This window comes from Bufo gargarizans, chromosome 6 (genome assembly GCF_014858855.1).
Source record: "Bufo gargarizans isolate SCDJY-AF-19 chromosome 6, ASM1485885v1, whole genome shotgun sequence".
In the NCBI taxonomy this organism is placed as follows: Eukaryota; Metazoa; Chordata; class Amphibia; order Anura; family Bufonidae; genus Bufo; species Bufo gargarizans.
In genome coordinates, this window is record NC_058085.1 from 26,828,975 (window position 1) to 26,853,066 (window position 24,092).

The 24,092-nt window shown below is 42.3% G+C and overlaps 1 pseudogene; it reads left to right on the forward strand.

Annotated features, from left to right (window-relative positions):
- LOC122941903 overlaps nt 1-1,849 on the forward strand; it is a 34,908-nt pseudogene extending 33,059 nt beyond the window's left edge.
- The last annotated feature ends 22,243 nt before the right edge of the window (nt 1,850-24,092 follow it).

Below are 24,092 nucleotides of genomic sequence, written 5' to 3' on the forward strand. Positions count from 1 at the left end.
TCAAACCAGACTTCTTATTTTTTTTTTTCTCTGGATTCACATCATGTTTGTTGCTGGGAAAAGCATCATATGTTCAGTATTACTTTATTAGTTTTATTCATAGTACAGGAGCTTCATTGATGTAAAGGGGGCACTAAAGGACCGCACTACTGCAGGAGGTGCACAAAGGGGACATAACTACTGCAGGGGGACACAAAGGGGACATAACTACTGTGTGGACATTCTACTGAGTGGGGACACTTAGGGAGCATCTGTACTGTGAAGAGGGCACTAAGAAGGAATTTCACTGTGTCCAGCACTAAGAAATGTTTTATTTATAAATGACTGATTGGGTGGGGGTTGCATGGAAGTTGCTCAAGATGGGGGCCAACCATTTGTAGTTATGCTTCTTGGTCTACTATTAGATTGTGGTCTGTTTGGCCACCACTGTTTTAGTCAATTCATACTTGAATTTTACGCCATGCCTTATTCTTTCTTTGGATTTTTTTTATATGGAAAAGTTATCAAATTTCAATACAATTTTATGGTACATTATTCATCAATAATAAAATCTGTTTTTTTCTTGGCAGATAACTGTACCAGGAACTTAGAGAAACATCTGATATCTTCAGATTTTGAAGTAAATGAATGTGGCATCACACGAGATACATTTGAAGAGCATGCCAATATACAAGATATACCCTCATCCAATCACAGCCACAATTCATCATCTGATTCTTTTAAACAGGTCCGATCTTCTGATTCATCACAGACTGTAGCACAGAGTAAAATTCGCCGAAGAGGTGTTAAACATCAAACAGCTCACATAAGAGGGAAGCCATTTTCATGTTCAGAATGTGGAAAATGTTTTAGATTTAAATCTCAGATTGTTATACATGAGAGAATTCACACTGGGGAGAAGCCATTTTCATGTTCAGAATGTGGAAAATGTTTTAGATTTAAATCTCAGATTGTCATACATGAGAGAATTCACACTGGGGAGAAGCCATTTTCATGTTCAGAATGTGGGAAATGTTTTAAGGATCAATCAGGTCTTGTTACACATCAGAGAAATCACACAGGGGAGAAGCCATTTTCATGTTCAGAATGTGGGAAATGTTTTAAGAATAATTCAGGTCTTGTTATACATCAGAGAAATCACACAGGGGAGAAGCCATTTTCATGTTCAGAATGTGGGAATTGTTTTAAAGATCAATCGGGTCTTTATAAACATCAGAAAAATCACACAGGGGAGAAGCCATTTTCATGTTCAGAATGTGGGAAATGTTTTAAGGATCAATCAGGTCTTGTTATTCATCAGAGAATTCACACAGAGGAGAAGCCATTTTCATGTTCAGACTGTGGGAAATGTTTCAACCATAAAACAGGTCTTGTTGTACATCAGAGAACTCACACAGGGGAGAAACCATTTTCATGTTCAGATTGTGGGAAATGTTTTCACAGTAATTCATCGCGTCTTAAACATCAGAGAATTCACATAGGAGATAAGCCGTATTCATGTTCAGAATGTGGGAAATGTTTTAACCGTAAATCAGGTCTTGTCATACATCAGAGAAATCACACAGGGGAGAAGCCATTTTCATGTTCAGAATGTGGGAAATGTTTCAACGATAAATCAGGTCTTGTTGCACATCAGAGAAATCACACAGGGGAGAAGCCATTTTCATGTTCAGAATGTGGGAAATGTTTTAAGCAGAAATCAGGTCTTGTTCTACATCAGAGAAATCACACAGGGGAGAAGCCATTTTCATGTTCAGAATGTGGGAAATGTTTTAAGAAAAAATCATCTCTAGTTAGACATGAAAATACTCACATATAAAAGAAGCCATCTTCATGCTTAACCCTTTAGTGACCACCAACACTTGTTTTCTTGGTAGTCACTGGCTTTATTTCATCAGACACTCCTTTTTACAGGGAGCTAAAACAGCACCTTGATTTCAGTTACCAGAGGTAGCTGAGGGCTTGGAGCAAGGATTGGGACAACTTTTATTACTAGCTGAAGGACCCGGGTATATTTAATCTATTTTATTTAATGTTTGTGTGTGTCGTTCAAAGATATCGACACTATCCACTATAACAGTGACATCTACAGCACCCCGCTTTTTAACACTGCCCCCCCCACAGTGCCCAATCCCTTAAAATGGGACCTCCACAGCAGCCCACCCCCTTAACTTTGACCTTTACAGCAGCCTAACCCTTTAACAGTAAGTTTCACAGCACAACACCCCCTTTACAGGAACCTCCACAGTGGCCTTTATAGCAATCTGCTCGTTAACACTGACCTCCATACTGGACCATTATCTTAACTGTGACCTCCACAGCAGCCTGCCCCTAGGGTGGCCAGAGGTCCAGTTTTAGGCTGGACAGTACAACTTTCAGACTCCCTGTCCTCCGTCTGGGGCAGGGCCTGGACGGACACAGGAATGTCCTAATGTCCTTTTGAATAGCTCACTCTCAGACAGCAGCACTGTGGTGTCTGAGTGTGTGCTGCAGGGAGAATATTACAGTCCCTCCCACCCCTGCAGCTGACAGAAGTTGATTTTTAACTTCATTTTTTCAATCCCTGTCGGCTGAGGAGGAGGCGTGGCTTAGCAGGACCTGGGGGCGGTGTGTTAAGTCTGTCTTTTTAGGGTGGTCTGAATGGCCACCCTACCTGCCCCCTGAACTGTGACTACCACAGCACTCTACTACCTTAACAGTGTCATCCACAGCGCCCTGCTCTTTTTTAAAGCTGACCTACAACAGTGAAGAAAAATGGCTGCGTTGTTATGGAAACCTGGTGTAAAACTGTGTGTATGTTAAGGACCTGCGAGTGTCTATTGGCTGATAAAGGACATGTGACCATGTGTATGACAGTTGGGATATGAAGAGAAAGACCTGCAGCCTTCTATTGGCTAATGTAGGTCATGTGATGTGCCATATTTGCATTTTTTGGGTAATATCTCAGCAACGGTAAGTGCTAGAGAGCTGAGACCCGGTCTAAAACCTTCCCGGACACCTGATGTACCTGTGTTCCAAATTTAGTGATTGTAAATGTGACGGTGCGGATTCCTTTAGCAGACATACACACACACACACACACACACACACACACGTGTATATATATATATATATATATATATATATATATATATACATATATATATATATACACACTCACCTAAAGAATTATTAGGAACACCTGTTCTATTTCTCATTAATGCGATTATCTAGTCAACCAATCACATGGCAGTTGCTTCAATGCATGTAGGGTTGTGGTCCTGGTCAAGACAATCTCCTAAACTCCAAACTGAATGTCAGAATGGGAAAGAAAGGTGGACTACAACAGGAGAAGACTCCACCGGGTACCACTCATCTCCACTACAAATAGGAAAAAGAGGCTATAATTTGCACGAGCTCGCCAAAATTGGACTGTTGAAGACTGGAAAAATGTTGCCTAGTCTGATGGTACCCATCCTCTGATGGCTACTTCCAGCAGGATAATGCACCATGTCACAAAGCTCGAATCATTTCAAATTGGTTTCTTGAACATGACAATGAGTTCACAGTACTAAAATGGCCCCCACAGTCACCAGATCTCAACCCAATAGAGCATATTTGGGATGTGGTGGAACGGGAGCTTCGTGCCCTGGATGTGCATCCCTCATATCTCCATCAACTGCAAGATGCTATCCTATCAATATGGGCCAACATTTCTAAAGAATGCTATCAATACCTTGTTGAATCAATGCCACGTAGAATTAAGGCAGCTCTGAAGGCAAAAGGGGGTCCAACACCGTATTAGTATGGTGTTCCTAATAATTCTTTAGGTGAGTGTGTGTGTGTTAAAATATATATATATATACATATACATATATGTATATATATATTAGGAGAGTACCTGGGGTGGTGCTAGACGGGAGATACGTGCCACCGGGGGTCCTGGCCCTGGTGGAGTAAGAGCCGGAAAAGTGCATTTTGCAGCAGTTATGCTGTTAACACAGTGGATCCGGGTCGGCTCTTACTGGGAGCAGGCAGATATGCGGGCGGGTGCCTGTCTCCCCACGGTCCAGGCCAGGTTTTGCAGGGAAGGGTTAAAACCCAACCAGAAACAAGGGTGTGGTGTGCAATGTGGAGCTTCTGTGTTCTCTGGCTGTGAGAGTAAAAAGTGGAGGTGAGCTGGGCTGTGTGCTGAGGCCTGTAAAGGAGTGTGTGGGATCCCGCAGCTGAAGCCAGGAGGGATCCGTGTCCTGTGGCTAGAAGCAGGACCCATGGACTTACTTCACCAAGGAGAAAAAGGTGACATTACTCCTGGCTTTAAATATACTTTGCTTTATGTGACTGAAACAGGCCTCAAGTAGCCTGCAGCAGGGACTTGCTGTGTTTTGAACTATTATTTTTCTGTTGTGTGTGAGCACCCTCCCTATGAACTGCACCGTCTTTCACTTGTATGCACCGTGTGAATAAACAAAGCATCGTGTTTTACACCAAGATCGGTCTGTGTTGCCTCTATACTGCACTCGCTACCACTGCCTACCAGAGCGGCGGATCACCACAATAAATATATATATATACACACAGTGCTGCCCATAATTATTCATACTCCTGGCAAATTTTGATTTAAAGTTACTTTTATTCAACCAGTAAGTAATTTTTTGACGGGAAATGACATAGTTGTCTCCCAAAAGATAATAGGGATTATTGTGGGGGAAAAAAAACATATCTCAGCTTTTATTTACATTTCAGCAAAAAGTGTCCAGTCCAAAATTATTCATACCTTTCTCAATAAATCAATAGAAAAGCCTTTATTGGCTATTACAGCAATCAAATGCTTCCTATAATTGCAGACCAGCTTTTTGCATGTCTCCACAGGTATTTTTGCCCATTCATCTTTAGAAATGAGCTCCAAATCTTTCAGGTTGGAGGGTCTCTTGCCATCACCCTGATCTTTAGCTCCCTCCACAGATTCTCAATTGGATTCAAGTCTGGACTCTGGCTGGGCCACTCTAAAACATTAATGTTGTTGTCTGCTAACCATTTCTTCACCACTTTTGCTGTGTGTTTTGGGTCATTGTCATGCTGAAATGTCCACTGGTGCGCAAGGCCAAGTTTCTCTGCAGACTGCCTCATGTTGTCGTTGAGAATCCTCATGTATTGCTCTTTTTTTCATGGTGCCGTTTACTGTGATTAGGTTCCCTGGTCCATTGGCTGAAAAACTACCCCAAAGCATTAGGTTACCACCACCATGTTTGACAGTGGGGGTGATGTTCTTTGGGTTGAAGGCTTCTCCTTTTTTACGCCAAATGAAGGAAACATCATTGTGACCAAACAATTCAATTTTTGATTCATCTGACCATAACACAGAAGACCAGAAGTCGTCTTCTTTGTCCAGATGAGCTTTTGCAAAGGCCAAGCAAGCTTTTGTGTGCCTTATCTGGAGAAGTGGAACCCAGCAGTGTGCAGTGTCCGTTGGATTGTCTGCCTTGAGACATTGCCACCAGCAGAGCCCAGATTCACCAGGATGGCCTTGGTGGTGATCCTTGGATTTTTTTCACCTCTCTAACTATCCTCCTGGCCAGCACAGGTGTCACTTTTGGCTTCCGATCACGTAATTTTCCACAGTGCGGAACATCTTGTATTTTTTGCTCAAATGTAAATAAAAGCTGAATTTTCCACAATAATGCCTCTTGTACATCATCTTATTATCTTTTGGGAGACACCTTTGTCATTTCCCGTCAAAAAATTACCTCTAAACACAAATGATTGGTGAGAGGAAAAAAATAAATAAAAATAGTTTCCCAAAGGTACCACCCAGCCTGTGATCGGTATGGGGCCCCTCCATTCCTGTAAAACTGTAAATACAGGGACCTATGTGAATGTCCACAAATAGAGCTGGGTACCCACAAGAACTGGTGTCCAGACATGTGGAAAAAGGGGCATCATTGACACTTGTAAATGGCCAGCTACTTGCAGTCAAGTGGAATGACAGACAGGATGTCTGCGGGCTATCCACTGCGCATGAGGACAGCACAGGGGTAGTGGGAGAGGGGCCACCACTCATAAGAGTATGTCTGTCTGGGTGACACATCATAAATGTATGGGAGTAGTGTATCTTTCAACCATACCTGGTGAAGCACAAAACCAGGGCCTGATAAAAAAGATAGCAATCTACCTATTCCATCCCCGGTCTGTTCTACCCCTTATAAGTAAAAATTAGAGAAAAGAAACGGTGGCAGCACTGCTGAGTGTTGCGTGGGGGTGCAAGGGAACCAGAGCGGTCCTGTCAGTACGGTCAGCCAGTGTGTGCGGTGCTCAGCCCTGTAGTAATAAGTCCCAAGTAATGAAAAATCGATGAGAAAAAACTAAAGAAGGGCGGCACTTGCCATTGCTGAAAAAGATATCCTTTATTCTTGGGAAGAAGCGGTAGGCAGGAGCATGTGTGCACGGACAAGAAAGCGGCGACGGGCGTTTTGCGCAACTCTGCACTTCGTCTGGCCTCTGACCTCCCCTATAAGTATTTGTAACATTAAAAAGAAATGGACATTACATGAAATATGGGCTTGTCAGGGAACAGTCAGCTCTGGTCTTACTGGACACCAATGTCATCAGTGATGTGCAAGTTCTCCCAACTGGTGACCTGGGCTCAGATTGCCTCATTACATAGAAGCCATTACTCGCCCTCCTAAAGGTATATCATCTTAATCTGCACACCCTGACCAAAATGTACCTGTAGATAAACCCAACAAGTGGGGTCCTCGCCACCCCTGTATTTGTATAAGTCATATGGTTCACTCATCTCACATTAATAATTTTTTATTGTATGTCCCACCAGCTCTGGATTGTTTAGTTTTACAATTGAGGATGACATAATATAAAATATATTTATTGGATATGTTTAATTTTTGATCATTTTGTTTCCTATGACTATTCCCATTCCTATTATTGTATGGTGATACGGAGATGATATGTTTTATTTAGAGGATCTCTAATATTCGGGCTGTTCCATGGGCGCAATTACAGTTTTGTTTGGGTTTTTAATAGGATGTCTTACACCTGACAATATTTCAAGAAGTAATGACAATACTTTTCTTATGGATGGTTTTGGACACTTCCCCTTAACCCTTTCATGACCAAGGGTCATTGATACCCCAGTGTCCAGGTCAAAATTTACAAATCTGACATACGTCACTTTATGTGGTAATAGCTTTGGAACACTTTTATTTATCCAAGCCATTCTGAGATTGTTTTCTCATGACAAATTGTACTTCATGATAGTCATAAATTTGAGTCAATATATTTCACCTTTATTCATGAAAAAATTCCAAATTTACCAAACATTTTGAAAAATTTGCAATTTTCAAAATTTATATTTCTCTGCTTCTAAAACAGACGCGAGATTTCCTGTGAACGCGCGCACACAGGCGCGCGCGTTCACAGGATCGGACGGTAAGCGAGTGGATCTCCAGCCTGCCAGCGGCGATCGCTCGCTGGCAGGCTGGAGATGTGATTTTTTTAACCCCTAACAGGTATATTAGACGATGTTTTGATAACAGCATCTAATATACCTTCTACCTGGTCCTCTGGTGGTCCCTTTTGTTTGGATCGACCACCAGAGGACACAGGTAGCTCTGTAAAGTAGCACCAAACACCACTACACTACACTACACCCCCCCTGTCACTTATGAACCCCTTATGAACCCCTGATCACTTCATATACACTCCCTGATCATGCATATAGACTTCCTGATCACCTCCCTGTCATTGATCACCCCCCTGTAAGGCTCCATTCAGACGTCCGTATGATTTTTACGGATCCATGGATACATGGCTCGGATCCGCAAAACACGTACGGACGTCTGAATGGAGCCTTACAGGGGGGTGATCAATGACAAGGGGGTGATCACGCATATAGACTTCCTGATCACTTCCCTGTCATTGATCACCCCCCTGTCATTGATCACCCCCCCTGTAAGGCTCCATTCAGACGTCCGTATGATTTTTACGGATCCATGGATCGGATCCGCAAAACACGTACGGACGTCTGAATGGAGCCTTACAGGGGGTGATCAATGACAAGGGGGTGATCACGCATATAGACTTCCTGATCACTTCCCTGTCATTGATCACCCCCCTGTCATTGACCACCCCCCTGTAAGGCTCTATTCAGACGTCCGTATGATTTTTACGGATCAATGGATACATGGATCGGATCCGCAAAACACGTACGGACGTCTGAATGGAGCCTTACAGGGGGTGATCAATGACAAGGGGGTGATCACGCATATAGACTTCCTGATCACTTCCCTGTCATTGATCACCCCCCTGTCATTGATCACCCCCCTGTAAGGCTCCATTCAGACGTCCGTATGATTTTTACGGATACATGGATCGGATCCGCAAAACACGTACGGACGTCTGAATGGAGCCTTACAGGGGGGTGATCAATGACAAGGGGGTGATCACGCATATAGACTTCCTGATCACTTCCCTGTCATTGATCACCCCCCTGTAAGGCTCCATTCAGACGTCCGTATGATTTTTACGGATTCACTGATACATGGATCGGATCCACAAAACACATACGGACGTCTGAATGGAGCTTTACAGGTGGGTGATCAATGACAAGGGGGTGATCACCCATATAGACTCCCTGATCACCCCCCTGTCATTGATCACCCCCCTGTAAGGCTCCATTCAGACGTCCGTATGCGTTTTGCGGATCCGATCCATGTATCCGTGGATCCGTAAAAATCACACAGACGTCTGAATGGAGCCTTACAGGGGGGTGATCAATGACAGGGGGGTGATCAATGACCGGGGGGTGAACACCCCATATAGACTCCCTGATCACCCCCCTGTCATTGATCACCCCCTGTAAGGCTCCATTCAGACATTTTTATCAGACTTCTTCTCACGCTTTAGGGCCCCTAAAATGCCAGGGCAGTATAAATACCCCACATGTGACCCCATTTCGGAAAGAAGACACCTCAAGGTATTCCTTGAGGGGCATATTGAGTCCATGAAAGATTGAAATTTTTGTCCCAAGTTAGTGGAAATGAAGACTTTGTGAGAAAATACAAAAACAAATCAATTTCCGCTAACTTGTGCCCAAAAAAATAATAATTCTAGGAACTCACCATGCCCCTCACGGAATACCTTGGGGTGTCTTCTCTCCAAAATGGGGTCACATGTGGGGTATTTATACTGCCCTGGCTTTTTAGGGACCCGAAAGCGTGAGAAGAAGTCTGGGATCCAAATGTCTAAAAATGCCCTCCTAAAAGGAATTTGGTCCGCTTTGCGCATCTAGGCTGCAAAAAAGTGTCACACATCTGGTATCGCCGTACTCAGGAGAAGTTGGGGAATGTGTTTTGGGGTGTAATTTTACATATACCCATGCTGGGTGAGATAAATATCTTGTTCAAATGCCAACTTTGTATAAAAAAAATGGGAAAAGTTGTCTTTTGCCAAGATATTTCTCTCACCCAGCATGGGTATATGTAAAATGACACCCCAAAATACATTCCCCAACTTCTCCTGAGTACGGCGATACCACATGTGTGACACTTTTTTGCCGCCTAGGTGGGCAAAGGGGCACACATTCCAAAGAGCACCTTTAGGATTTCACAGGTCATTTTTTACACATTTTGATTTCAAACTACTTTGCACACATTAGGGCCCCTAGAATGCCAGGGCAGTATAACTACCCCACATGTGACCCCATTTTGGAAATAAGACACCCCAACGTATTCCGTGAGGGGCATGGCGAGTTCCTAGAATTATTATTATTTTTTTTCACAAGTTAGCGGAAAATTATGATTTTATTTTTGTATTTTATTTCTAACAAAGTCTCATATTCCACTAACTTGTGACAAAAAATTAAAAATTCTAGGAACTCGCCATGCCCCTCACGGAATACCTTGGGGTGTCTTCTTTCCAAAATGGGGTCACTTGTGGGGTAGTTATACTGCCCTGGCAATTTAGGGGCTCATATGCGTGAGAAGTAGTTTGAAATCAAAATCTGTAAAAAATGGCTGGTGAAATCCTAAAGGTGCTCTTTGGAATGTGTGCCCCTTTGCCCACCTTGGCTGCAGAAAAGTGTCACACATCTGGTATCGCCGTACTCAGGAGAAGTTGGGCAATGTGTTTTGGGGTGTCATTTTACATATACCCATGCTGGGTGAGATAAATATCTTGGTCAGATACCAGATGTGTGACACTTTTTTGCAGCCTAGGTGGGCAAAGGGGCACACTTTCCAGAGAGCACCTTTCGGATTTCACCGGTCATTTTTTACAGATTTTGATTGCAAACTTCTTCTCACACATTAGGGCCCCTAGAATGCCAGGGCAGTATAACTACCCCACAAGTGACCCCATTTTGGAAAGAAGACACCCCAAGGTATTTTGTGATGGGCATAGTGAGTTCATGGAAGTTTTTATTTTTTGTCACAAGTTAGTGGAATATGAGACTTTGTAAGAAATAAAAAATAAAAAAATCATAATTTTCCGCTAACTTGTGACAAAAAATAAAAAGTTCTATGAACTCACTATGCCCATCAGTGAATACCTTAGGGTGTCTACTTTCCGAAATGGGGTCATTTGTGGGGTGTTTGTACTGTCTGGGCATTGTAGAACCTCAGGAAACATGACAGGTGCTCAGAAAGTCAGAGCTGCTTCAAAAAGCGGAAATTCACATTTTTGTACCATAGTTTGTAAACGCTATAACTTACCCAAACCATTTTTTTGGACCCAAACATTTTTTTTTTATCAAAGACATGTAGAACAATAAATTTTGCAAAAAATTTATATATGGATGTCGTTTAAGACTGAAAGTGAAAAATGTCATTTTTTTTGCAAAAAAATCATTAAACTTCAATTAATAACAAAAAAAGTAAAAATGTCAGCAGCAATGAAATACCACCAAATGAAAGCTCTATTAGTGAGAAGTAAAGGAGGTAAAATTCATTTGGGTGGTAAGTTGCATGACCGAGCAATAAACGGTGAAAGTAGTGTAGTGCAGAAGTGTAAAAAGTGGCCTGGTCATTAAGGGGGTTTGAGCTAGCGGGGTTGAAGTGGTTAATAAACAAATGGAGGAAGCTAAGATTAATTTTAAAAAATTGGAGAGATTATTAGTCTCTGAAATGAGGGACCTTTGGGAGGTAGCATCATTAGAGAAGAACTTGGAGTGGGACATTATTCCAAAAGGACTGAAAGTACATAAAACATTAGCAGGCGATGTAGAGGATTCCAACACCCTAAGAGAATGGGATGATATGTTCCACATGTTCTCTAGAAAAGCTATATTATTTATTATTGAGAAGAGAAAAAATGTACTAATTAAAACTAATAGGGAGATTGTGGATTTATTTGAATATCTAAAACCCTTTTCTGACCATCCAGATATTATTCATCTACAACGATCTATTAAGAATAGGATAAAAATAAAATTAAAGTAAATAATTGAAAAGAAAAAACATAAATTTGAATGCGATTCAATCCCGCAACCTATGCTGGGAGTAAATTGAAGTATAATAATGGATAGGCCAGGTTTTAATACGATAGAGCCATCTAACAGATTCAGCCCACTGGAAATTTTGTTTGAGTACACTCAGGAAAACGTGAACCCAAACTCACAGGGAAACTCTGGAGCAAAATCAAAACAAAATATGAGTTACAGTGCTGCAGTAAAAAGAAAAACTAGAAATATCAACTATATACCTGGAGAGTCCAATTGAACCAATCATTACTAATAATAAAAAATAAAAAAGGATTTTTTTTCAACCACGATAATCTGAAAACAACAAAAAGGGGAAAAAAGAAGTCCAAAAAGGAGATCAAAATAGATGGTCAAAAAATGTATAATCTGAGCCAGTATACACTCACCTAAAGAATTATTAGGAACACCTGTTCTATTTCTCATTAATGCGATTATCTAGTCAACCAATGGCATCACATGGCAATTGCTTCAATGCATGTAGGGTTGTGGTCCTGGTCAAGACAATTTCCTGAACTCCAAACTGAATGTCAGAATGGGAAAGAAAGGTGGGCTACAACAGCAGAAGACCCCACCGGGTACCACTCATCTCCACTGCAAATAGGAAAAAGAGGCTACAATTTGCACGAGCTCACCAAAATTGGACTGTTGAAGACTGGAAAAATGTTGCCTGGTCTGATGAGTCTCGATTTCTGTTGAGACATTCAAATGGTAGAGTCTGAATTTGGCGTAAACAGAATGAGAACATGTATCCATCATGCCTTGTTACCACTGTGCAGGCTGGTGGTGGTGGTGTAATGGTGTGGGGGATGTTTTCTGGGCACACTTTAGGCCCCTTAGTGCCAATTGGCCATCGTTTAAATGCCACGGCTACCTGAGCATTGTTTCTGACCATGTCCATCCCTTCATGACCACCATGTACCCATCCTCTGATGACTACTTCCAGCAGGATAATGCACCATGTCACAAAGCTCAAATCATTTCAAATTGGTTTTCTTGAACATGACAATGAGTTCCCTGTACTAAAATGGCCCCCACAGTCACCAGATCTCAACCCAGTAGAGCATCTTTGGGATGTGGTGGAACGTTTTTTGGCCGGAGAAAATACCGCAGCATGCTGCACTTTTTGCTCCGGCCAAAAATCCTGAAAACTTACCGCAAGGCCGTATCCGGAATTAATGCCCATTGAAAGGCATTGATCCGGATCCGGCCTTAAGCTAAACGTCGTTTTGGCGCATTGCCGGATACGACGTTTAGCTTTTTCTCAATGGTTACCATGGCTGTCTAAAGTCCTGGCAGCCATGGTAAAGTGTAGTGGGAAGCAGCATACTTACCGTCCGTGCGGCTCCCGGGGCGCTCTAGAGTGCCGTCAGGGCGCCCCAAGCGCATGGATCACGTGATCGCATGGACACGTCATCCATGCGCATCGGGCGCTCTGACGTCACTCTGGAGCGCCCCGGGAGCCGCACGGACTGTAAGTATACCGCTCCCCCGCTCCTACTATGGCAACCAGGACTTTAATAGCGTCCTGGCTGCCATAGTAACACTGAACGCATTTTGAAGACGGATCCGTCTTCAAATGCTTTCACTTCACTTGCGTTTTTCTGGATCCGGCGTGTAATTCCGGCAAGTGGAGTACACGCTTGATCCGGACAACGCAAGTGTGAAAGAGGCCTTACATCTAATTTGTCGAAATATGTGGATGTTATCCTTCAGAAGTATGTACAAGAACTACCGGCCTATTTGAAGGGCACCCAACACATTTTAAAACAAATATTAAAAACCATAAAATGGAAATCGGGTTATATTTTAGAGACCCTGGATGTGACGTCCTTATATTCAGTGCTTGAAAAAAATAGAGGCAAGGAAGCAGTCGAATACCTCCTACAAAAAGGAGGGGAACTACCAATGAAGCAAATTGACTTCATTAGTGAATGCATATTATTTATTTTAAATCATAATTTTTTTTAATTAGAGGAAAATTTTTACCTACAGACGTGGGGGACCTCTATGGGGACCAGTTTCGCAAATTTATATATGGGAAGAATCTACCATCTATCCCAATGGCGAGCTCCATGCGAATCTGGTCCTCTGGCGGAGATTTATCAATGACATTGTTTTTATATGGAGTGGGGGCGAGGACACCCTCCTTAAATTTTTTATCGAAATAAACACAATTTACTCCAACCTTCAGCTCAGAAAGGGTACATTTTTTAGATTTAACAATCAATATTGAAAATAATCAAATTCAGACCCAGACCTACTCTAAACCAACCAATAGCAATAGTTTTAGATCACTAGATAGTTGCCATTTACCGCTATGGCTGACTAATATTCCCTGCAGTCAGTTTATCAGATTGAGAAGAAACTGCAACGCAATAGAATAATTTGCCATACAGGGAGTGCAGAATTATTAGGCAAGTTGTATTTTTGAGGATTAATTTTATTATTGAACAACAACCATGTTCTAAATGAACCCAAAAAACTCATTAATATCAAAGCTGAATATTTTTGGAAGTAGTTTTTAGTTTTAGCTATTTTAGGGGGATATCTGTGTGTGCAGGTGACTATTACTGTACATAATTACAGACGTGGACAAAATTGTTGGTACCCTTTGGTCAATGAAAGAAAGTCACAATGGTCACAGAAATAACTTTAATCTGACAAAAGTAATAATAAATTAAAATTCTATAAATGTTAACCAATGAAAGTCAGACATTGTTTTTCAACCATGCTTCAACAGAATTATGTAAAAAAATAAACTCATGAAACAGGCATGGACAAAAATGATGGTACCCCTAGAAAACACAGAACATAATGTGACCAAAGGGACATGTTAATTCAAGGTGTGTCCACTAATTAGCATCACAGGTGTCTACAACCTTGTAATCAGCCATTGGGCCTATATATATGGCTCCAGGTAATCACTGTGTTGTTTGGTGATATGGTGTGTACCACACTCGACATGGACCAGAGGAAGCAAAGGAAAGAGCTGTCTCAAGAGATCAGAAAGAAAATTATAGACAAGCATGTTAAAGGTAAAGGCTATAAGACCATCTCCAAGCAACTAGATGTTCCTGTGAGTACAGTTGCACATATTATTCATAAGTTTAAGATCCATGGGACTGTAGCCAACCTCCCTGGACGTGGCCGCAGGAGGAAAATTGATGACAAATCTAAGAGACGGATAATCCGAATGGTAACAAAAGAGCCTAGAAAGACTTCTAAAGAGATTCAAGGTGAACTTCATGCTCAAGGAACATCAGTGTCAGATCGCACCATCCGTCGTTGTTTGAGCCAAAGTGGACTACATGGGAGACGACCAAGGAGGACACCATTGTTGAAAACGAATCATAAAAAAGCAAGACTGGAATATGCCAAACTACATGTTGACAAGCCACAAAGCTTCTGGGAGAATGTCCTGTGGACAGATGAGACAAAAATCGAAGTTTTTGCCAAGGCACATCAGCTGTATGTTCACAGACGAAAAAATGAAGCATATCAAGAAAAGAACACTGTCCCTACTGTGAAACATGGAGGAGGCTCTGTTATGTTCTGGGGCTGCTTTGCTGCGTCTGGCACAGGGTGTCTTGAATCTGTGCAGGGTACAATGAAATCTCAAGACTATCAAGGAATTCTAGAGAGAAATGTACTAGCCAGTGTCAGAAAGCTTGGTCTCAGTCGCAGGTCATGGGTCTTGCAACAGGACAATGACCCAAAACACACCGCTAAAAACACCCAAGAATGGCTAAGAGGAAAAAATTGGACTATTCTAAAGTGGCCTTCTATGAGCCCTGACCTCAATCCTATTGAGCATCTTTGGAAGGAGCTGAAACATGCAGTCTGGAAAAGGCACCCTTCAAACCGGACACAACTGGAGCAGTTTGCTCATGAGGAGTGGGCCAAAATACCTGCTGAGAGGTGCAGATGTCTCATTGACAGTTACAGGAAGCGTTTGATTGCAGTGATTGCCTCAAAAGGTTGCGCAACAAAATATTAAGTTAGGGGTACCATCATTTTTGTCCATGCCTGTTTCATGAGTTTATTTTTTTACATAATTCTGTTGAAGCATGGTTGAAAAACAATGTCTGACTTTCATTGGTTAACATTTATAGAATTTTAATTTATTATTACTTTTGTCAGATTAAAGTTATTTCTGTGACCATTGTGACTTTTTCTTTCATTGACCAAAGGGTACCAACAATTTTGTCCACGTCTGTATTAGGCAACTTAACAAAAAACAAATATATACCCATTTCAATTATTTATTTTTACCAGTGAAACCAATATAACATCTCAACATTCACAAATATACATTTCTGACATTCAAAAACAAAACAAAAACAAATCAGTGACCAATATAGCCACCTTTCTTTGGAAGGACACTCAAAAGCCTGCCATCCATGGATTCTGTCAGTGTTTTGATCTGTTCACCATCAACATTGCGTGCAGCAGCAACCACAGCCTCCCAGACACTGTTCAGAGAGGTGTACTGTTTTCCCTCCTTGTAAATCTCACATTTGATGATGGACCACAGGTTCTCAATGGGGTTCAGATCAGGTGAACAAGGAGGCCATGTCATTAGATTTTCTTCTTTTATACCCTTTCTTGCCAGCCACGCTGTGGAGTACTTGGACGCGTGTGATGGAGCATTGTCCTGCATGAAAATCATGTTTTTCTTGAAGGATGCAGACTTCTTCCTGTACCACTGCTTGAAGAAGGTGTCTTCTAGTGTTGAGCGCGAATATTCGAATTACGAATTTTTTTCTCGAATATCGCAATTTCGAGATTTCGCGAATATTTAGAATATCGTTCTATATATTCGCGAATTCGAATATTCGTATTTTTTTTTTTTATTATAATATTTTTTTTCTTTCCCACTTCTCTAAAGTTGTTCTTACCTGTCCTTTGGATTCCTGGCTTCCTGGCTGCTCCAGTCAGTGGCGTTTTCAACTTACTGCTATATTCCATATTAGCTAAATTACAATCTAATCTATATGTGTATTTTACGAAATTTCGCAAGTTGCGATGCGAGTAATATAATACGAAATAATCGCATGAAGATTTCAACTTAGCACTGCTATATTCCATATTCTAGCCTAATATGGAATATAGCTGTGCTAAGTTAGCACTGCTCTATTCCACACTAGGCTAGAATATGGAATATAGCAGTGCTAAGTTGAAATCTTCATGCGATTATTTCGTGTTATATTACTCGCATCGCAACTTGCGAAATTTGCAAATGTTCTTAATATTGCTCTAACTTCGTCTTTTAGAATATTACGAATATTCTAAAAGACGAAGTTAGAGCAATATTACGAAATTTCGTAAAATACACATATAGATTGTAATTTAGCTTATATAGTGCTATAATCCCTTTTTTTTTCCTCTAATTTTTTTGCCTCTTCTGAACTTAAGTTTTGTAAAATATGTACACTGTTAAAAAATATTACTATAGCAGTATATTAGCTTAAATACAATCTATGTGTATTTTACGAAATTTCGTAATATTGCTCTAACTTCGTCTTTTAGAAATTTCGTAATATTGCTCTAAAAGACGAAGTTAGAGCAATATTAAGAACATTTGCAAATTTCGCAAGTTGCGATGCGAGTAATATAATACGAAATAATCGCATGAAGATTTCAACTTAGCACTGCTATATTCCATATTCTAGCCTAGTGTGGAATAGAGCAGTGCTAACTTAGCACAGCTATATTCCATATTAGGCTAGAATATGGAATATAGCAGTGCTAAGTTGAAATCTTCATGCGATTATTTCGTATTATATTACTCGCATCGCAATTTCGGCTTTTGCAAATGTTCTTAATATTGCTCTAACTTCGTCTTTTAGAATATTACGAATATTCTAAAAGACGAAGTTAGAGCAATATTACGAAATTTCGTAAAATACACATAGATTGTATTTAAGCTAATATACTGCTATAGTATTATTTTTTAATAGTGTACATATTTTACAAAACTTAAGTTCAGAAGAGGCAAAAAAAAAATTAGAGGCAAAAAAAGGGATTATAGCAGTATATTAGCTAAATTACAATCTATATGTGTATTTTACGAAATTTCGTAATATTGCTCTAACTTCGTCTTTTAGAATATTCGTAATATTCTAAGAGACGAAGTTAGAGCAAATCACGAAATTTCGTAAAATACACATATTAGCCTAGCCATAGTCAATTAGCATAGGAACGTTGCCTTATACTATCAAGATAAATAATCGCAATACGCGAAAAAAAAATTCGTATATTATTCGCGATAATTGGAATAATTACGAATATTCGATTTCGACGAATATAACACGAATATTCATTCGAATATTCGCGAAATATCGCGAAATCGAATATGGCACCTCCCGCTCATCACTAGTGTCTTCCAGAAACTGGCAGTAGGACTGGGAGTTGAGCTTGACTCCATCCTCAACCCGAAAAGGCCCCAAAAGCTCATCTTTGATGATACCAGCCCAAACCAGTACTCCACCTCCACCTTGCTGGCGTCGGACTGGAGCTCTCTGCCCTTTACCAATCCAGCCACGGGCCCATCCATCTGGCCCATCAAGACTCACTCTCATTTCATCAGTCCATAAAACCTTAGAAAAATCAGTCTTGAGATATTTCTTGGCCCAGTCTTGACGTTTCAGCTTGTGTGTCTTGTTCAGTGGTGGTCGTCTTTCAGCCTTTCTTACCTTGGCCATGTCTCTGAGTATTGCACGCCTTGTGCTTTTGGGCACTCCAGTGATGTTGCAGCTCTGAAATATGGCCAAACTGGTGGCAAGTGGCATCTTGGCAGCTACACGCTTGACTTTTCTCAGTTCATGAGCAGTTATTTTGCGCCTTGGTTTTTCCACACGCTTCTTGCGACCCTGTTGACTATTTTGAATGAAACGCTTGATTGTTCGATGCTCACGCTTCAGAAGCTTTGCAATTTTAAGAGTGCTGCATCCCTCTGCAAGATATCTCACTATTTTTGACTTTTCTGAGCCTGTCAAGTCCTTCTTTTGACCCATTTTGCCAAAGGAAAGGAAGTTGCCTAATAATTATGCACACCTGATATAGGGTGTTGATGTCATTAGACCACACCCCTTCTCATTACAGAGATGCACATCACCTAATATGCTTAATTGGTAGTAGGCTTTCGAGCCTATACAGCTTGGAGTAAGACAACATGCATAAAGAGGATGATGTGGTCAAAATACTCATTTGCCTAATAATTCTGCACTCCCTGTAGAGGCGGAAGTGCTAGAACAGAAGTTTTAGGAGAAAGGATATAAAAAAGCTACTTTGACAAAAATCTAAGAGGAAGTCGCTACAATAGACAGAAAAATATTACTGAATAAATACAATAAAAAACAGATAGACCAAATGAATATGGATGATGAGATGGAGTGGAGAGTTCCAATTGGGGTGAATTTATCCTAAAAAAAAATCGTTCGACAACATTGGGAAATCCTCAAACAGGATAAAATTATAGGGGATAAAATACCCCCTTTTTCCACGTTTATATTTAAAAAGGTGCAAAATCTGGACAATTTAACCTCTTAAGGACACATGACGTACCGGTACGTCATGATGTCCTGGTACTTAAGGACACATGACGTACCGGTACGTCATGAATGGTTCCGATCACTGCCGCTCGGCGGGTGGTGATCGGAACCCGGTGCCTGCTCAAATCATTGAGCAGGCACCTGGGGCAAATGCGCCGGGGGGTCCTGTGACCCCCCCATGTCGGCGATCGCAGAAAACCGCAGGTCAATTCAGACCTGCGGTTTTCTGCGTTTCCGGGTTATTCGGGTCTCTGAAGACCTGATAACCCGGAACAGGATGGTGATGGTGGTGTGATTTCACTCCACCAATCACCATCCAGCGATCCTGAGTGGTGATGGTGACATCACCACTCAGGATCGCTTTCTGATTGGTCAGTGGGTGGTCCGGCGGCAGATTCAAAAGAGGCAGGCGCTCCTCTCCTCCTCCTTTTGTGTTCCGGAGCCGGAGGAGAGAGGAGCTGCCTGCACGTGTCTGCTGCCACCGCTGCACCGCTGCCTGCACCCGATCTGTGCCCCCAGGACCCGATCTCTGCCACCAGCACCCCCCCATCAGGTACATAGGGACAGCTAGGGAAAGTTTGGGTTAGGCAGGGAAAAAAAGGAAAAGTTAGTTTTTTTACTTTTCATTGCATCACCCTAGTTAGGGTGTCTGGGGTCCACAGCACAGCTGTGTGACCCTAGACCCCCCAGGGGTGCTGCCACTTGCCCCCCCTGCCCCCCCTGCCCCCCCTCCCCCCACTTTTTTGTGGTGCAGGATTTTTTTATTTATTTTTTGTGTACGCTGACTGTGGCCGGCACTCTTAGCGTCCGGCCACTGTTAGCGCATCGCACACCCCACCGCTGATCAACTTCGGACGGTTGATCAGCGGTTTTGAATTTTTTTTTCACATTTTTTGGCCTTTTTTTTTAGTCAGTTTTTTTTTTTTTTTTGTTTTAGGGTGAGTTCGTGAACACCCATGCCCCCACACACACGCACACAAAATAAAGAGTTACACACACGCACATACACACGCAGACACACACTCCCCTATGGCCCGCCGGACGTTCTCGGCCGAGGAGGCATACGCCCAGCTTGCCTCCGAATCCGAGAGTCCCAGTGAGGATGAGGATGACCCCACATTCCTGTTGTCATCCGCATCCTCCTCATCATCTAGCGATGATGATGAGCCCCCAAGGCGGCGGAGACGCCGCCAGGCGGAGCAAGGGGACCGCCATGTTAGGGACCCTGTGGCCCAGCCTAGTATGAGCAGCTCTGGGGCTCGTACTGGTTTCCCGGCCCACCAGTTAAATCCACCGGAGCACCCTGCCGGTGAATTTGTCTGGTGTAGCCCAGAGCGATACGAGCCCGTGATTCCTGATTTTGTAGGCCAATCAGGAATCCAGATTTCCACAGTGGGCTACACTGAATATGACTTTTTTCGTCATTTTTTCAGTGACCCACTGGTAAATCTGATGGTGGAGCAGACGAATCTGTACGCCCAACAGTTCGTCGCTCAACACCCGGGCTCCTTTTTGGCCAGGCCCGGTGGCTGGACGCCGGTCAGTGCAGCCGAAATGAGGACATTTTGGGGCCTCGTGCTGCATATGGGCCTGGTCAAGAAACCCAGTGTCAGGCTGTACTGGAGTGGGGACGTCCTATACCAGACCCCACTTTACAGTACGGCCATGACACGCTCCCGGTTTGAGGCCATCCGGAAATGTCTGCATTATTCCGATAATGCAGCATGTCCCCCCCGAGGTGATCCTGCCCATGACCGTCTGTACAAGATACGGCCGGTCATCGATCACTTTGGGGCCAAATTCATGGAGGCCTATGTACCTGGAAGAGAGGTCGCGGTTGATGAGTCTCTCATTGCGTTCAAGGGGAGACTCATTTTCCGCCAGTATGTGCCCACCAAGCGGGCGAGGTATGGCGTGAAGCTATACAAAATTTGTGAGAGTACCTCAGGGTACACTTACAAATTTCGTATATACGAGGGGCGAGATTCCCGGATTCAACCCCCAGAATGTCCCCCCACTCTGGGTGTTACCGGGAAACTTGTGTGGGACCTTATGTTCCCACTGCTGGATAAGGGTTACCACCTTTACGTGGATAACTTTTATACCAGTATCCCCTTGTTCCAGTCCCTTGCCGCCAGATCCACGTTCGCTTGTGGGACCGTGCGGAAAAATCAACGCGGCCTCCCTGCCCTCCCCCTCCAGGTACCTATCCCCAGGGGTGAGACCCGTGCCCTTACCACTGGAAACTTGTTGCTGGTCAGGTATAAGGACAAGAGGGATGTCCTTATGCTGTCCACAATTCATGGTAACGGCATCACCCCTGTCCCTGTGCGAGGTACCGCGGCAACGGTCTTCAAGCCCGATTGTATCGTCGCCTACAATCGGTATATGGGAGGAGTTGATCTCTCTGATCAAGTCCTCAAGCCATATAACGCCATGCGCAAAACCCGGGCATGGTACAAAAAAGTTGTGGTCTACTTGGTGCAGGTTGCCATGTACAACTCTTTTGTACTATCCCGAAGCGCTGGCAGCACAGGGACATTCCTCCAGTTCTATGAGGCAGTCCTAAAGGCCCTGATCTTTTCGGACCGGGAAAGAGCAGGCCGGAGTACCTCGGGAACTGTAGGCGCCCGGATCGTCCCTGGCCAACACTTTCCAGGTGTGGTCCCCCATACTGGAAAGAAGGGACGAACCCAAAAAAGGTGCAGAGTGTGTCACAGGAGGGGGATACGGAAGGACACCACAACTCAATGTGACACGTGCCCCGATCATCCGGGCCTCTGCATTATTGGTTGCTTCAGGGAGTATCACACTTCCATGGAGTACTAAATTTATATCCCAATTTAGGACTGACATCGGATAAAAAAAAAACTGGTTCTCAGACTTGAGACACCCAAAAAAACTAAAATAATTTATTAAAAGTATACATATTAGGTATTGCCGTGTCGGTAATAATCTCCTCTATAAAAATATCCCATGACCTAACCCCCCAGATTAACACGGTTAAAAAAAAAAAATTAAAACGGTGCCAAAAACTAAATTTTGGGCACTTTTTCCTTTCAATCCGTTTTTTCCGGTAACAAAACAAGGGTTAACAACCAAACAAAAGTTAATATTTATTACCCTGATACTGCAGTTTACAGAAATGCCATATTTGTGGTCGTAAACTGCTGTATCAGTAAAAGGGAGGCCGCAAAAGGAAAGGACCGACATGGTTTCTGGAAGGCCGATTTTGATGGCCTTTTTTATTGACACCATGTCCCTTTTGAAGCCCCCCTGATGCCCCCCTAGAGTAAAAACCTCCCTAAAAGTGACCCCATCTAAGAAACTACACCCCTCAAGGTATTCAAAACTGATTATACAAACTTTATTAACCCTTTAGGTGTTCCTCAACAGTTAATGGCAAATGGAGATGAAATTTCAGAATCTCAATTTTTGGTAACCTTGCCTCACAAAAATGTAATATAGAGCAACCAAAAATCATATGTACCCTAAAAATAGTCCCCCAAATAATGCCACCTTATCCCATAGTTTCCAAAATGGGGTCACTTTTAGGGAATTTCTACTCCAGGGGTGCATCAGGGGGGTTGAAACAGGACACGGTGTAAATAAACCGGTCCATAAAAATCAGCCCTCCAAAAACCAAACGGCGCACCTTTCACTCTACGCCCCGCTGTGTGGCCGTACAGTAGTTTATGGCCACATATTGGGTGTTTCTGTAAACGGCAGAGTCAGGGCAATAAAGATACAGTCTTGTTTGGCTGTTAACCCTTGCTTTGTTAGTGGAAAAAATGGGTTAAAATGGAAAATTAGACAAAAAAAATCTAATTCTCAAATTTCATCCCCATTTGTCAATAACTCTTGCGCAACACCTAAAGGGTTAACGACGTATGTAAAATCAGTTTTGAATACCTTGAGGGGTGTACTTTCTTAGATGGGGTCACTTTTAGGGAGTTTCTGCTCTAGGGGTGCATCAGGGGGGCTTCAAATGGGACATGGTGTAAATAAACCAGTCCATAAAAATCAGCCTTCCAAAAACCAAACGGCGCACCTTTCACTCTACGCCCCGCTGTGTGGCTGTACAGTAGTTTACGGCCACATATTGGGTGTTTCTGTAAACGGCAGAGTCAGGGCAATAAAGATACAGTCTTGTTTGGCTGTTAACCCTTGCTTTGTTAGTGGAAAAAATGGGTTAAAATGGAAAATTAGACAAAAAAATGAAATTCTCAAATTTCTTCCCCATTTGCCAATAACTCTTGTGCAACACCTAAAGGGTTAACGACATATGTAAAATCAGTTTTTAATACCTTGAGGGGTGTAGTTTCTTAGATGGGGTCATTTTTGGGAGGTTTCTATTATCTAAGCCTCACAATATGACTTCAAACCTGAACTGGTCCATAAAAAGTGGGATTTTGAAGATTTCTGAAAAATTTCAAAATTTGCTTCTAAACTTCTAAGCCTTGTAACATCCCCAAAAAATAAAATATCATTCCCAAAATGCTACAAACATGAAGTAGACATATGGGGAATGTAAAGTCATCACAATTTTTGGGGGTATTACTATGTATTACAGAAGTAGAGAAACTGAAACTTTGAAATTTGCAAATTTTTGCAATTTTGGGGTAAATTAGGTATTATTTTGTGCAAAGAAAAATAATTTTTTTACTTCATTTTACCACTGTCATGAAGTACAATATGTGACGAAAAAACTATCTCAGAACGGACTGGATAAGTCAAAGCGTTTTAAAGTTATCAGCACTTAAATTGACAGTGGTCAGATTTGCAAAAAATGGCCTGGTCCTTAAGGTGAAATAAGGCTGTGTCCCTATGGGGTTAATCGCTCCTTCTATTATTAAAAATAGGATTAGAGCACCACAATCTCAAAAAAGTAGAAATGATAAAGCAGGCTTTTTCCCCTGCAAGGTATGCAACGCATGCCATTTGTCAAGAGAGACTCAACCATTAAAAACAATAGATACTGCACACAACACCCACAAAATAGAGCAACATCTAACATGCCAAAGCAGGGGTGTGATTTATTTAATAAAATGCCCATGCTCAAAACT